At 38.9% G+C, this 14,698-nt stretch overlaps 1 long non-coding RNA gene across 2 annotated transcripts in view; it reads right to left on the bottom strand.

The window, feature by feature from the left end:
- Nucleotides 1-14,698, bottom strand: part of LOC138811401 (uncharacterized) — a 45,964-nt gene that overhangs the window by 13,829 nt on the left and 17,437 nt on the right. The window lies entirely within an intron of this gene.

Below are 14,698 nucleotides of genomic sequence, written 5' to 3'. Positions count from 1 at the left end.
CAAGAAGTCAGGTTTATCCAAACAAAGAGAGATAGAGCCCAGAAACTTTTCTATTTTTGAGGTTGCTGGTATACTAAAAACAAGTTAATAAGTATGATAATTTGCAAGCTTAGATGACAGAAATTCTGATATGCTCTAGTGCTTGCCTTGAACAAAAGCAGTGGTCTGTCTGGTGGAGATGTTTTCCTCTCCGTCTCTGGATATGTCATTTAGTCACACAAAGACCCTGGGTCCTAATGGACCCAGATGATGTGGCCAAGCTTGCCATGATATCAGTGGCCATCTCCAGGGAGAAATAAAGATTTCCACTGACTGGATTACAGTGGGTTAGTGTTGACATGGGCCAAAATAAATGCCCTGGGTTTGATCCCAGCTCCACCAAGAAAACATAACTAAACCAGTTTTCTAAACTGTAAAATGGAGATAATGATAGTTGGAGCCACTTCACAGAACTCAAATGATTATACATGAGTTGCCTAGTACATGTTTGCCTCGTACTGGTTTGAGCATGTTTAAAGCTACTGCTGACAGTTGCTGATTGCTGCAAGTCCACAATTTAAATCTGCCATTCTTGCTATATTTATTGGGTTCTGGTTTGACTCCCCGGTTATCATGCAGATCTTGATGCTGCTTTCCTAGTCTTTGGTCAGAGATACCCTTAGGCTGTTTGCTGGGTCCATTTATCAGGTCCCTACCTTTTTTTTTTTGTCAGTTGTGGGGCTTGAACTCTGGTCCTGGGCACTGTTCCTCAGCTCTTCAGCTCAAGGCAAGTGCTCTACCACTTGAGCCGCAGCGCCACTCTGGTTTTCTGGTGGTTCATTGGAGATAAGAGTGTCATGGGGACTTTTCTGCCCTGTCTGACTTTGAATTGCCTGGGTGGGCTTTGAATCGTGACCCTCAGATCTCAGCCTTCTGAGCAGCTAGGATTATAGTAGGTGTGAGGCACCAGTGCCTGGCAAAGTTCCCTATCATTTTTAAAGTTAGGATTTCTTCTTCTTCCTCCTCCTCTTCTTTCTTTTCCTTGTTCTTGCTTGCTCTCCCACCTTCCTTCCTTCTTCTTCCTCTGTCTCCTCCTTGTCCTTCCTCCCATCTTCTCTATCTTCTGTTCCTTCTCATGTGTTGCTATATAGCCCAAGTTGATCTTGAATTTGTGATTCTCCTATGTCAACTTCCTAAGTGTATGGATTACAGGTATATACTACTATACCCAATAAATACTTCTTTATTTCATGGAGTAACAAATTGTCCATTGATTTCCTTGCCCTGGCCTTGTAATCAGCCATTTTTCAAAAATCCTGGTTTTTCATCATGAAAAATAGTATACAGGTTCCAGTGTCTTTACTATGTGTGTTTATTGCTTTTGGCTGTCATCATTTCTAGGTCCAGCAGAGAAATCTAGAGAACACACACATTCATACATACAACCATACCTGTATCTACATATACAAAGACCAATAATTCATGCTAATACTGCTGATTCTAATCCAGTACCTCAGGGCTCTATGTAGCCTGTTATATTCCATGTTCTTAGGTTCCTTCTCAAATCATCAATATGCACACTAACTTGTTCAATGCCAGAACTGCTAATCTCCATACTGTGAAAACAAACCCTATCCAATAAGTGCCCAATTGATTTTTGTCTCTGTAGACAAAATGCAAACACAAAACACAAAAATGTTACTTTAGGATGAATTTTGTGGCACATGAATTATAACTCTATAAATATTATTTTTAAGCTACTTGGATTAATTTTCCTCTCCATCAGTAGGGCAATGCTATTTTAAATATAATTTACTCATTTTTCTTTGGTTTATTACATTCTAGGATCTCTGTTTCCTTCCCATCTCATTTATTTAGCATAATTTGATTTTACTTTGCAGTATATGAACATTACTATAGTTCTAAAAATCCATGTCATACAATAAGATACCCAGAGATGTAGCATTCCTTTCTCTCATTCAATTCCCATGTATACCTATAGCACCTAATCTCCTTAGAAGGCAAATTAATATATAATTTCTATATATGTATAATTCTATATCAGTATACAAAATATAGCAATATATGTATACTTTTTGCTCTTTTTTCTTGCTTAATGGAATACTCTAAAAATGATATTTGTTTATTGATGCCTTCCTTATTCTTTATTATAGATGCTCAGTAGTCCATTGTATGGCTATCATGGGTATCCCATATTTCCTATTGTTTATGGCTGTTCATATGTCTCATTTGATCTTCACAATAATCATTAGGCAGATGAAATCTGTGCTATTCTCTTCATTTTACAGTTGAGAAAATAAATCCAGAGAGGAAGCAGGGATAAATAATGATAGAGTGGGGCCAGAAACTCAGTGCTCACAGCTGGAGTCCAGCAGTCCGGAGCCTGTGGCGAGGTCTTCTGGCGTCTCCTCCTCCACACTGAGAGCACCTGAGTAGTCGGGACTGAGTAGTCGGGACCACGCCTCTAGGTTTCAGGTTAGTGCTGATAATGCTAATGTGCTCTGTGTTTATGCAGCCACTTTCAAATAGCATTATGTAAAATTGAAATGAACAATTTGTAAAGATCCTACATCAGGATCCTGAATATGCTCAAACTTGGTAACTTGAGAAGAGTGAATAGAAAAGACTTTGGTTGAGGGCACTGAAAATTAAAACAATAAGACAACAGCAAGGGTTTGAAAAGCAATGGATGACAGCTCTGATTTTTCTACATCCTTGTCAATACTGACTTTTTATATTAGTCATCTTAGTGGATGTGAAATGGGTATGAGAGATATCCTTTGTACATATAGTACTGGGGTTTGAATCAGGACTTCATACTTGCCATGCAGTCACTCTACCACTTTGAGCCACAAACCCAGCCCTTTGTTAATAAGTTTTCAAATACTGTCTCACTTTGTGCCGTGGACAACTTAGAGCATGATTCTCCAATTTTTGCTTTCGGTGTAGCCAAGATGACAGGTGTGCACTTCTGTACCTAGTTTTTTTGTTGGTTGAGATAGGGGTCTCACGAATGATTGAAATGGATCTTCCTGACTTCTTGTCTAGACTGACCTCCAGCTGTGGTCCTCCCAATCTCAGCCTCCCTAGTAGCTAGGATTACAGGTGTGAGCCATTGTACTTAACTTCTCTATGGATTTATTAGCATATACTAATAGTACAAGGGGGTTTTGTTGTGATAGTTCCATAGATATATGCTTTGAGCGTATACTATTAAGAATATATTATTTGAGCTCTCCATAGGGTCTATTATATTTCAGTTAACTCATTTGTAACCACTTGTATACCATTCAGTGTTTACTTATAGATGTATAGGCACATTCTAGCTACCATAAAGTAGGGAAACATTGCAACCTTTGTTTCTCTGGGTCTAACTTACTTCACTTAATATAATTTTTTCCAAGTCTTTCCATTTCCTTACAAATGGTACAATATCATTCTCTCTAATAGATGAGTATAGTGTATATATACCACATTTTCTTGCTCCATTTGGCCATTGAGGGACATGTGGGCTGATTACATATCTTGGCTATGGTGAATAGTGTTGCAATGAACATGGTTGTGCTGATGGCTTTACTGAACTTTGTGTTCTTGGAGTAAATGCCCAGGAGTGGGATTTCTGGGTCACAGGGACAGCTCTATGTTTAGATTTTTGAGGAGCCTCATATGAGTGGTGGAACAAACTTACACTCCCACCAACAGTGTGAGAGAGCTCTTTTTGTCCATATCCATGCCGGCATTTGTTGCTGTTTGTGTTCTTGACAATAACCATTGTAATTGGGGAAAGGTGAGGTCTCAGTGTTGTTTTGATTTACATATATTTTTTTGTCAGTTGAGGGGCTTGAATTCTGGGCCTGGGAGCTGTTCCTCAGCATTTCAGCTCATAGCTAGTGCTCTGTCACTTGAGACACAGCACCACTTCCAGTTTTCTGGTGGTTAAATGGAGATAAGAGTCTCATGGACTTTCTTGCCTGGGCTGGCTTTGAACTGTGATCCTCAGATCTCAGCCTCCTGAGTAGCTATGATTACAGGCATGAGCCACTGGTGCTGGGCTGACTTGCATTTCTTTTATGGCCAGAGATGTTGAGCATTTCTTCATGTGTCTATTGGCCATTTTTACTTCTTCTTTGTTGTTTAAATTATTTGCCAGTTTTTAAAATTAACTTTATTGTTATGAGTTGTATTCTGGTTATGTGTGCCTTATCAGATATATTATTCAAAAATATTTCCCTTTTTCTAACTTGCCTTTTAACTTTCTTGATTGTATCCTTTGAAACACAAAAATTTAAATTTTTATGTATACAATTTAACTATTAAAAATGTTGCTTGTACTTTGGTGTCATATTTAGACCCAAAGAAAAAGTCATATGCTTCCTGGTGTTTATTTTCCAGGCTATGTTAGTTTGAGGGCTCAGAAACCTATCCCCATAGTATGGAGTTGTGGTGTGCAGAGCACTTGGAATGCATTGAAGGTCTTAGAAGTCACCTCAGAACCAGGGTCTCTCAGCTTCCTATCTCTCATCTCTCACTTTACACAGAAGTGAGCCATAGAAACTGGAAATTATCTTCTGCAAGACAAGTCATAGAAACACAAATGTCTTTTCCTGAAACTAGCTATAAAGCCTAAAAATATGACTGCCTCCTCCCTCAGTCTTTCTGTGGAGGAGCTGTGAAGTCTTTCTGTGAAGGAGTTCTCTGACCTTCCTTGTCTGAGAGAGGATCATAAAACCTCCATTCTAAAGAGGTCCTGCCCAGACTGGGGAGGAAGGCACACTGTATAGTGTGGGCAAGAAGACTTTGCAGACAGGCCTTGCTGTTACCCTGTTCTTTACTTTACATAAATGGCTACATTTCTTCAGGGCTGTTATTCTTCATCAAGCCTGCACATAGAAATAGACAGTTTTCCCTGGGCCTTTGGGTTTCATTTCCAAAGGCTCTGCTGCCACTTAAAACGCGGATTATGTTAATTTACCGTGCTTTTCTCCTGTTCATCTATCTTTGTGCAGACATAGGCAGGGCCTCTTGCAAAGGGCTGAGCAAAGTTTTCTTCCCCCTTATTAGCATAAAGAAGAAGTCATACAAGCAGTGTAAAGAATAAAACAGGATTTTATCCTTCTGGGAGAGCAGTCTAGCACATTTTATGAGTCTTCCTTGAATCATAAACTACTCTTTACTGCAGGTAAAAATACCATCGGGTTTGCAGTTATTCTGGACAGCATTCTCTGTCACAGAAAAAGAAAAACAACATACAGATGATCTGTCTGGGTCTTTTTGATCTCAAACTCCTAAATCCCGATGACATCAGAAATGGAATGAAGAAGTTCTTGGAGAGTTGAGTAGTATTATGGACAGGAAACCCTCAAAAGCTAGAGTTCAAAATGACTGTCCCAAGAAATCAATAAAACTTGGCAAACACATGAATTGGCAAGGGGAATGATGCTGTGTGATTCCACAAAGAACATTTTAATGAGTAGGTTAGCTTTATTGCTTTCTGGCACACAGGATCAATTCAAATGCCAGATTTCTATACAAGTTGTAAGATTATTTCTCTTGATATAAAGGTTCCAGTTCTCAGTGTCCCAAGAGACAGCATAAAATTGTCAACTTATGCCATGATTACAACACTTGGATCACTTATTTAAACTGTTGGTTATCCTCATGTATTTATCTAACACAACATTTTCACACTTTGCTGAAATAACTTCAACTTATTGGGAGATCTGTAATTTGATCGCCTGTTTATAGCTCAGAAGTGTTTTTGAGTTCTAAACATGTAGTCAAAGTGACTTGGGCAGCTTGGCTCCCATCAGAAAAGATACCTGGTATCCCTTCCTAAGTTTTGAAGAACATGGGATCCCATTTGCTTTATGGGGAAAGTGTCCACAGGTAATAGTATGCTTTCAGAGGACTGCATAATTTAAAAACTACATTTTGAACAGGAAGGCCATTCAAATAACTTGAGCCATGAGATGACTATTTTCCACATTAGGTAGTCAGGCTGCTGAGAATCGAGATGGATGATGTCACACAATGTGGATATGGAAGAAGATGGGAATAACTTTCATAATGTACCTGGTCTGGTGAAAAATGGAATCTCCAAAAAGATACAAATGAGGAGGGAGGTTATAAAAGCAGCTATTTCTGACTTACTCACAAATAGAAAAGAAAATAACTATCATCTAATGTAACAAGAACAACAAGTTCATCTGACATTTAACCTAGATCATTCCATCTCCAATTATGAAATGACCTACTAAAAGTCCATGTGAGAACGTTTATCTTGCAAGATGAAAATCAAAGTATCCTCTAGAAGGTACTCCGAGAATCTGCCCTTACTCATAAGAAGTGGAACATCTTCTCTTAACCATATTTTATTTTTAAAAATTATTATTCAATCAGATTTTAAGGATCAATTCTGAACTGCATCTTGGAATTTCTCCTTCCTTTTTCATGGTATAAGTCCAAATTGTCAGGGGAGCTTTCACTTGTTAACTATCAAGTGTATATTGTATCCTGAAGCTCCTGAGAATGAGAGAGTCCATCACCTCTGCTTGTGAGCTGGCACTTTCCAAGACTCAGGAACATTACCACAAGGGTGGAAAACTCCACAGATGTGTATGATTTGAGTTTGGCAAAGTAGAGATGCCTTTGAGATATTAGATTTTCCAGTGACATTGCCTAGCAGAGTGGTAATTTTCCATCTGGAGAGATTGGTATGATTGGAGTCTAGGTAGATAGAGAAATAGCTACTAATAGATATAAATCGATAGGTATAGATAGATAGTATTCTGCTCACATAGAACAGTTCTGTATTGTTGCTGTTGGAAGACTATATTGTAAAACATTTATATGTGAGACCAGCTGTACATTGTATAAACAGTAGTCACTCTTTATTTGCAGTTTTTTTTTTTTTTGGTAGGTCATGGGGCTTGAACTCTAGGCCTTGCAACTGTCCCTCAACTCTTCAGCTCAAGGTGAGCACTCTACCACTTGAACCACAGTGCCAATTCCTGTTTTCTGAATGGCTTATTGGAGATAAGAGTATCATGGACTTTCCTGCCTGGGCTGGCTTTGAACCGAGATCCTCAGATCTCAGCCTCCTGAGTAGCTAGGATTACAGGTGTGAGCCAACAGTACCTGGCATATTGTTTTATTAATAGTGGTTACTGATTTCTCACTGTGTCTGATATACAAATTAAACTTCCAGTGAATACTCTGATTTGCTCTCAGGTGTTTAGAGTGATACATTTTCTAACATAAACCTTTATACTGCCATTACATAATTGGGGATGGAATGATGTAAATCCAACCCATTTGTCAATTATTACTCTTATTTCTTGAGCAAATAGAATCATGTTCAGAAAGTCTATTGCCTGTGCCTATATCTTCAAGTGGTTTTCTTTGTAATGTCAAAGTTTTGGGTTGAAGAAGAATGAAATTATGTCATTTGTAGGAAAGTGGACTGAACTAGAAATCATCAGGTTGAGCAAGATAAGCTAAGCTCAAATAATAGTTCATACATAAAGATAGACATACATAGCAAAAATTAAATTTATTTTGAACCTGTTCATAAGCCATAGGCATTCAATATGAAAAAAATGGTTTTTTTTTATTCAGACTTCATAGATTTGAAGCCAAGTTTGACAGTTTACTAACAGAAAACTTCAGGCAAATCATTTGATTTCTTTGAGTCTCTATTTTTCATCTCTAAATTGCATATTAGCTACTTTGCAGACTTATACAGATGATTCATTAAAATATCTGCTACATATTAAGGACTCAATAGATGATAATTATTGTCAATCGACGAGAAAGCATTTCTAAAATTTTGTGATTGTTAATTGTAAAATTTAGATATGTGTAAGTCTGAGGTTAAGAACATAGCTCAGCTTGCCTAGCTTTCTTTCCTTTTTTTTTTTCCCTTTGGTCGTGGGCTTGAACTCTGGGCCTGGGTGCTGTCCCTGAGCCTTTCAGCTCAAGGTGAGCACTCTACCACTTGAGCCACAGTGCCACTTCCAGCTTTCTGGTGGTTTATTGGAGTAAAGTCTCATGGACTTTCCTGCCCAGGCTGGCTTTGAACCGCAATCCTCAGATCTCAGCCTCCTGAGTAGCTAGGATTATAAGCTTGAGCCACTAGTGGCAGGCTTGCCTAGCTTTCTTAAGGACCAAGATTCTATCCAACACTAGGAAGGAAGGAAAGAAGGAAGGAAGGAAGGAAGGAAGGAAGGAAGGAAGGAAGGAAGGAAGGAAGGAAGGAAAGAAAGAAGGAAGGAAGAAGGGAGGGAGGGAGGAAGGGAGGGAGGGAAGGTAGGAAGGAAGGAAGGAAGGAAGGAAGGAAGGAAAGAAGGAGGGAGAGAGGGAGGAAGAGAGGGAGGGAGGGAAGGAAAGATCCTGAAGAGTTTCAGAACAGAAATGAGACATTTGAGAAGTTTTTCTCAGTTTAAAATTTTAAATCACAATGTGGTAGAGCCTTTTACAGTTTTCTCTTTTCCTGTTGGAATCTTTTGCCATTTCTTGGATTTTATTATTTCTTATTATATCATATGTTGAAAGAATAAAGCTAAGAGATTTTTCTGCCTTACACATTTTTTGATGTGTAAAACTTCTGTATATTTTAGTCTTTGGGTTTTTTTCCCTACTAGTTTCATTTTCTTTAAATCCAGCTCTCTCCATTGAGTTGTCTGAAAATCTAAATCATAGCAAAGCTGATTTGGAGCCAGGGGTTTGCTAGAGATGGCTCACACTAGTTCCTGAGGACTGTGTTTGTATATAGCTTCCTAAGTCTATACCCAGTGACATCTTGTTATTAACTGAAGTTGGCCATAGTAGAAGTGTTTACATCATAGCAATCCATAGCACTATAAGCTCTCCCTCCCTCCCCCATCTCTCCATCAGACTTATAACCACATCCATGGATATGAATCCCTGTAATTTCTTTCTTGTTTGGCTTTATTATTTTAAGTGTTCCTTTTCAAATATCTATTTTCAGTTTTTCTCCTTGAAGCTTTTTTTTTTTTTTTTTTTTTGGTCAGTCGTGGGGCTTGAACTCTGGGCCTGGGCGCTGTCCCTCAGCTCTTCAGCTCAAATCCAGTGCTCTATCACTTGAGCCACAGCGAAACTTGCAGTTTTCTGGTGGTTAATTGGAGATAAGAATCTCACAAATGCTCCTGCCCCGGCTGGCTTTGAACCACAATCTTGAGATCCCAGCCTCCTGAATAGCTAGAATTACAGGCATGAACCACTAGTGCCCAGCTGAAATGAAGCTTTCTAAGGGTAAAGACTGTATTTCATTCACTAGTGACTCTTGAGGGTCTATAGAAACAAATATCCCCAATAAACACACTCTTACAAGTTGCTGCTATTCTGTCTTCCATTGCTCAAACTATCACTAGACTGAAATCCCAGTTTAACTCTCTAAAGCAGGAAAGGCCTAGAAAACTGTTAGGAAGGAATATGATTATCAAATACCAACTTCTAGTTTAATATAGCACCTCTGATTTTAAAAAAATACCACATAGAGCCAGACTTCCCTTGAGAGGGCTTTGCCCAACAGACTATCTACAAAACAACTTCCAGGTCATTCCAACAAGGCCGGTGGTCATCTATGAAGTAGAATTGCTTACATTTCTACCTAGAAGCTTTAGAGAGGGTTTGTTTTATCTAAGGAAGAACTAAGAAAATATGAAGCTTCTAAAAGCTGGTCCTGGACATAGTAGGTCCCTGCCATCCTTGTGAAATGGTGCTTTGTCTTCTTTTTATGTTTAAGAACAGACTGACAATGGTTCTGATTAGACCTGGGCTAAGTTGATAAAGGAGAAAGATTTGTGAGGATATTTATGATCAAATAGTTGACAAATAAAATGGTAAATTGGTTGGAGAATTTGGCAGGTGTTGTGAAAAGGTTGAATTAGTATAAAAATTTCCTTCAACGCCGGGCGCCAGTGGCTCACTCCTGTAATCCTAGCTACTCAGGAGGCTGAGATCTGAGGATCACAGTTCAAAGCCAGCCTGGGCAAGGAAAGTCCGTGAGACTCTTATCTCCAATAAACTACTAGAAAACCGGAAGTGGTGCTCTGGCTCAAGCGGTAGAGAGCTTGCCTTGAGCTGAAGAGCTGAGGGACAGCGCCCAGGCCGAGTTCAAGCCCCATGACCGACCCCCCCCCAAAAAAAATCCTTCAAGAGTGCAAAGGAGAAACTAGAGAATTGCCTACCACTATTTTTGTGTTTTGTTTTTGTGCTGGGCATTGAAGCTAGGCCTCACAGTCCTAAGCATGTGTTCTATACTAAGCTGCACCCCATCTATCACTCTATTTGAAGAGGAAGATGCTGAGTGTGGTTTTGGAGTGTGGAGGCTGAGGTGTCAGGGAGACATTCCAGTGGAGCTGTGATAAAGCAGGCACTTGGCACTGGTCCAGCATTCTCCTCGGGGGTCATGCTGTTGCTACCAGCCATTTCACCAATTTAGAAGAAAGATAATAAACCAAAGACATATGCCTTTGCTTTATCCAACTATTTCATCTTAGTCACACAGCTCCTTTTTCTCACTATGCCAGCTACAATCCAGTCCAAATAGCTTGTTAAAATGTGATGAAGAAAATTCTAGGGTTCAACTCTTAAAAAGGTTGAACTGTGTGCCAGATACTCGGATATGGCATTAACAATTGAAACTCTGGAGGTAAAGTTTATGGTTCAAACACAATACAGCTCCCTGTGTCCTCAAATGGGCACTCTGTGACTTTCAAAGCTGTTACTGAAACCTTTGAGTCTCCCTTTCAGTCTTCAATAGTGGCTGTCTGTCCTTCAGCTACTTCTTAGAGATTCACATTACACATCATCAGAACACTGCTCAGGTCAAAGGTCCAGTTGAAACAACTGATGTCTGCTAAAGGCCTTGACCTCAAGCTTCCACAATTGCTTCCTCTGTTTCTCAAGTCAAACCTCAAGTAAAACTAGGACTCAGCTTATGTCCCTGTGGTACCTTCATCACAGAAACACAACTTCATAGTGTGCCTCAGCTTGTATCAAAAGGCTACATAAGAAAGAGCTGAGTAGAACTTTTGTGCTTTCTTTGTAAGGTTTCTGAGAGCTCATTGTCTAGTGTGCTGCTCATTCCAGCTCCTCACTGGACAATTTGCTCTCAGATACCAGAGCCAGAGAAAGTTTACCTCATGATGAACTGGAACGTGTTGTTTTCTAAGACAGTGAAAAAATATGTAACTAGTTGTATTTCCCTCTTTGTCTCCCCCAAGAAATTCATGGCTGGCTATGTGTAGCAGATTCTCTCAGCCTGAGATTTCTAGTTCAGAACTGTTCTGATCTTCCCTCACTAATACTTGAACATTTAATTTTTGTTGTTATGGTAGTAGTTTATGACAATTCTGCATCAAAATCCATTTTGGAAAAGGATAAATATAAATGCAATACAATTTTTTTCTCTGAAAAAAAATGAAGACGTCTCATATACTTATCATTCTAAAACTTTGGGTTCAACAAAGGCTCAGTTCAACAGTAAAGACTTGACCTCAGACTTTCTTCTTCAGCCAGTCAGCAGGTTTATCTCACATTTAAAGTCACCCTAGGTGACAAATATCCACAAGACCAAGCATTTCTATAAATGATGCCTCTGCCATCCAAAACACAAGCTTTCACAGCCCAATTAGTTGTTCAAACCCTTCTGGTACTTCTGCATTCCGCCATTATCCACAAACAAAGCCAAACCCAGGGGCATTGTTTGAATTATTCTTCCTCCTAAGCAAACTTTAGAAGAAAATGCTTCCATGCTTGCTGAAGGCACTTTCCCCATGCAGAGAAGATCAAGTTCAACTTAATGCTGCTTTTCTTCCTTTCATTTATGTTAATTGTACACATTTCAAAGGAATAATTTATATAATGAAGCAACAGAGCCTTCTCCAGCCCATGTTTTAACTCCAACTTAGTTCACAAATGAATCCAGCTTTTCCCCTCAGAGCTTCACTGCTCTGTTTCAATAATCATCTTCTGCTTATGATGGTCAGAATTGAGTAGGAAATAGTCGGTCTTCTAGATGATAAAGACAGGCAGGTCTTAACTAAAGAGTATTTAAAAATTCAGGTGCTTTCAGGGTGTCCAGATTTGTAAAATGAGACAAAAATGTTACAGTGCCAGCTCTCTCAGGGACTCTTTTTGTTCACGTTGAAGGATGATCTAACTCAGAAAAGATGGGGAGAACTTAATTCATTTAATGAAGACAAATCTTACGGGACACACATGGGTAGTTTTTGTGCTTTTAGGTGAGAGGAGTGTAGCTATTTTTCCTATGGCTTTTTCAACACATTTCATTTTCTTTTTAACTAAAAGCCATGACTTACATTTTATTACCTGTGTGCATATTAAGTTATTGTTACTTTCTTGGTAGAGATTATAAACATATTGATATTATGCCATATATATATATGAAGTAAATAAATGCATTATTCTGTTCATATTTCAAGGCTATAGAGAACATATAATAACAGGATCTGGGTCTGGGAAGGTGGCTTAGAGGTAGAGTGCTTGCTAGCATGCATGAAGCCCTGGGTTCAACTGCTCAGTACCACATAAACAGAAAAAGCCATAAGCAGTGCTGTAGCTTAAGTGGTAGACTGCTAGCCTTGAGTAAAAAGAAACTCAGTGACTTTGTCAAGGCCCTGAGTTCAAACTCCAGGGCTTGAACTGTCAAAAAAAAAAAAACAACAAGAGGATTTGAAGGGAAGTGACTTGCAAACAAAAAGCTGAGGAATCCACAGTTGATAACAATGCTGCAGTTAGAATCACACAAAAACACAGAATTAGCTAGCAGTTTTCTTCACACAAGTGTTCTATCCTATCGTAAAAAGAATCTGTAAAGACCTCACTGATTTGCATGCTAAATATCATCTAACAAAATGAAACAGCAGGCTCAGTCAGCCTGTGGAGCTGCTTCTCACTGGCCTGGTCATGAGCAGTACTGATTCTACTGCTCTGAACTACAGGATGATTACTGCAACCTCAGCAGTTACAGTTCCAAAATTTTCTTCATGGGTCAACAGGAAAAACCAAAAATTTTCATTCCGGTTTCTTATGCTTGAAGCTGTTTAGACAGCGAAGTGGGAGGAACCTGTGTACACATGAGCAGAGGCCCAGTGTTGTTTCCGGAGCCAGCATTGCTCCTATGATAATCTACTCTAATTATAACCACAAAACTTCTGTTAGAAAACAGAAATCACTTAGCATTGTCCTTGTTTTCCAGGTGAGGAGACTTTCCCAGAGTGACTTATTGGAGACTCATCAGCTAAGCATGAAGTGGAGTCTATTCTTTCTCCTGTGCTATGTGATATGTAGCCATTGGCTTCACAGCAAAGAGGCATTCGAGAAGAATCTCTGTAACTAGGCCACAGAAGATGACAGTTCACTGTTCCCACATACTTGTACATATCACTACACTGCATAATACAGGCAGCTGTACCACAATATAGCAGGTATTTGTCTACCTCAGCAGTACAAGCATGCTGTAGAAATACAAGATAAAAGATGAAAGATGCAGGGACCCTTCCATGAGTTGGAAACTTTATAAACACTGTTTTTTTTTTAAATCTTCAATAATAAATTAGCACTAACTTACTGTAACCTTAGTTTTACTTTGTTAGAGCTTGAATCTTTTAAAATAATTTTAATACTTCATCATCCAAACATAACATGTATGGTGATACAAAATACTCTATTTAGATTCTGAATCTGTAAGGATTTCCCTGTTTTGAAATTTCAAAGGTTGGTTTTTATTCTTTTAAACTTTTCTGTTAAGAACTAAGCCACAGCACACACACAGACTAGTGTGACCTCAGTAAGATAAAGATCACCAAAAGCAGCACCTTTCACCTCCACTCGCCACCCTACTGCAGGGACTCATCTCTTGAGAACACACCTTCTGGAATCCCTCCCAGAGCACCTGCCTACTGCTCTTCCCAAGGAAGTGTCAGTCTTTTCAGAAATGAGTCAGTGGCGTTTTGCTTGCTTGTTTTCCTACCATGGACTTGCTCATAAGCAGAGAATAAACTATGAACATTCCTCTCTATTGCTGACAAGGTTCTGGTGTCAGGGTCCTTTTCTAGCTTTCAGAGGTGCATGTTGAGGTTTGCCAGAGCTTCTGTTTTCATTGTTCTCGGTAAATTTTCTTGGTGGTCTTCTTTTTCTTCTGTAATTTCCTTTTCTCTGGCCTCTTCTTCAACTGTGAATTCCTTTTCCAGTTCCACTACAGTAATCTCATGGGGACCACTGCCATCTATCTATCTATATGGTCTGACACTGAAATGCTATCAGCACATGACATATATTTGTGGGCAAAATTTAGTTTTTAGTTAGGGAATTTGAAAGGAACTACAGATCTGATGTCAATGAAAAACATTAAAAACAATTAAAAACAAAGCAATTAAAAACATTAAAGACATTCAAAACAATTCAAAGGCTATATAGGTTCAGGCCATTCTAAAGCCAAAAAAACCCCCAAAAAACAAAAAACAAAAAAAAAAACAGTCTAAACATCACTAAAACAGACATTCACATATCTTGTCTTCTGATGTGAAGCAACAAGAAATACACATTACCATTTATGTAAGATTTTTGCATCAAAAGTCAAATCCTGAATCTGATTGAGACTCTAGACCCAACTACCAATCTAAAAGAAATACAGAAGATAGAGGAACAC

The sequence above is a fragment of the Dipodomys merriami genome, unplaced genomic scaffold (assembly GCF_024711535.1).
Source record: "Dipodomys merriami isolate MVZ:Mamm:240054 unplaced genomic scaffold, mDipMer1.0.p SCAF_524, whole genome shotgun sequence".
Taxonomy (NCBI): domain Eukaryota; kingdom Metazoa; phylum Chordata; class Mammalia; order Rodentia; family Heteromyidae; genus Dipodomys; species Dipodomys merriami.
The sequence above is the reverse complement of the archived record's forward strand: the minus strand, read 5'-3'. Positions and strand labels throughout refer to the sequence as shown.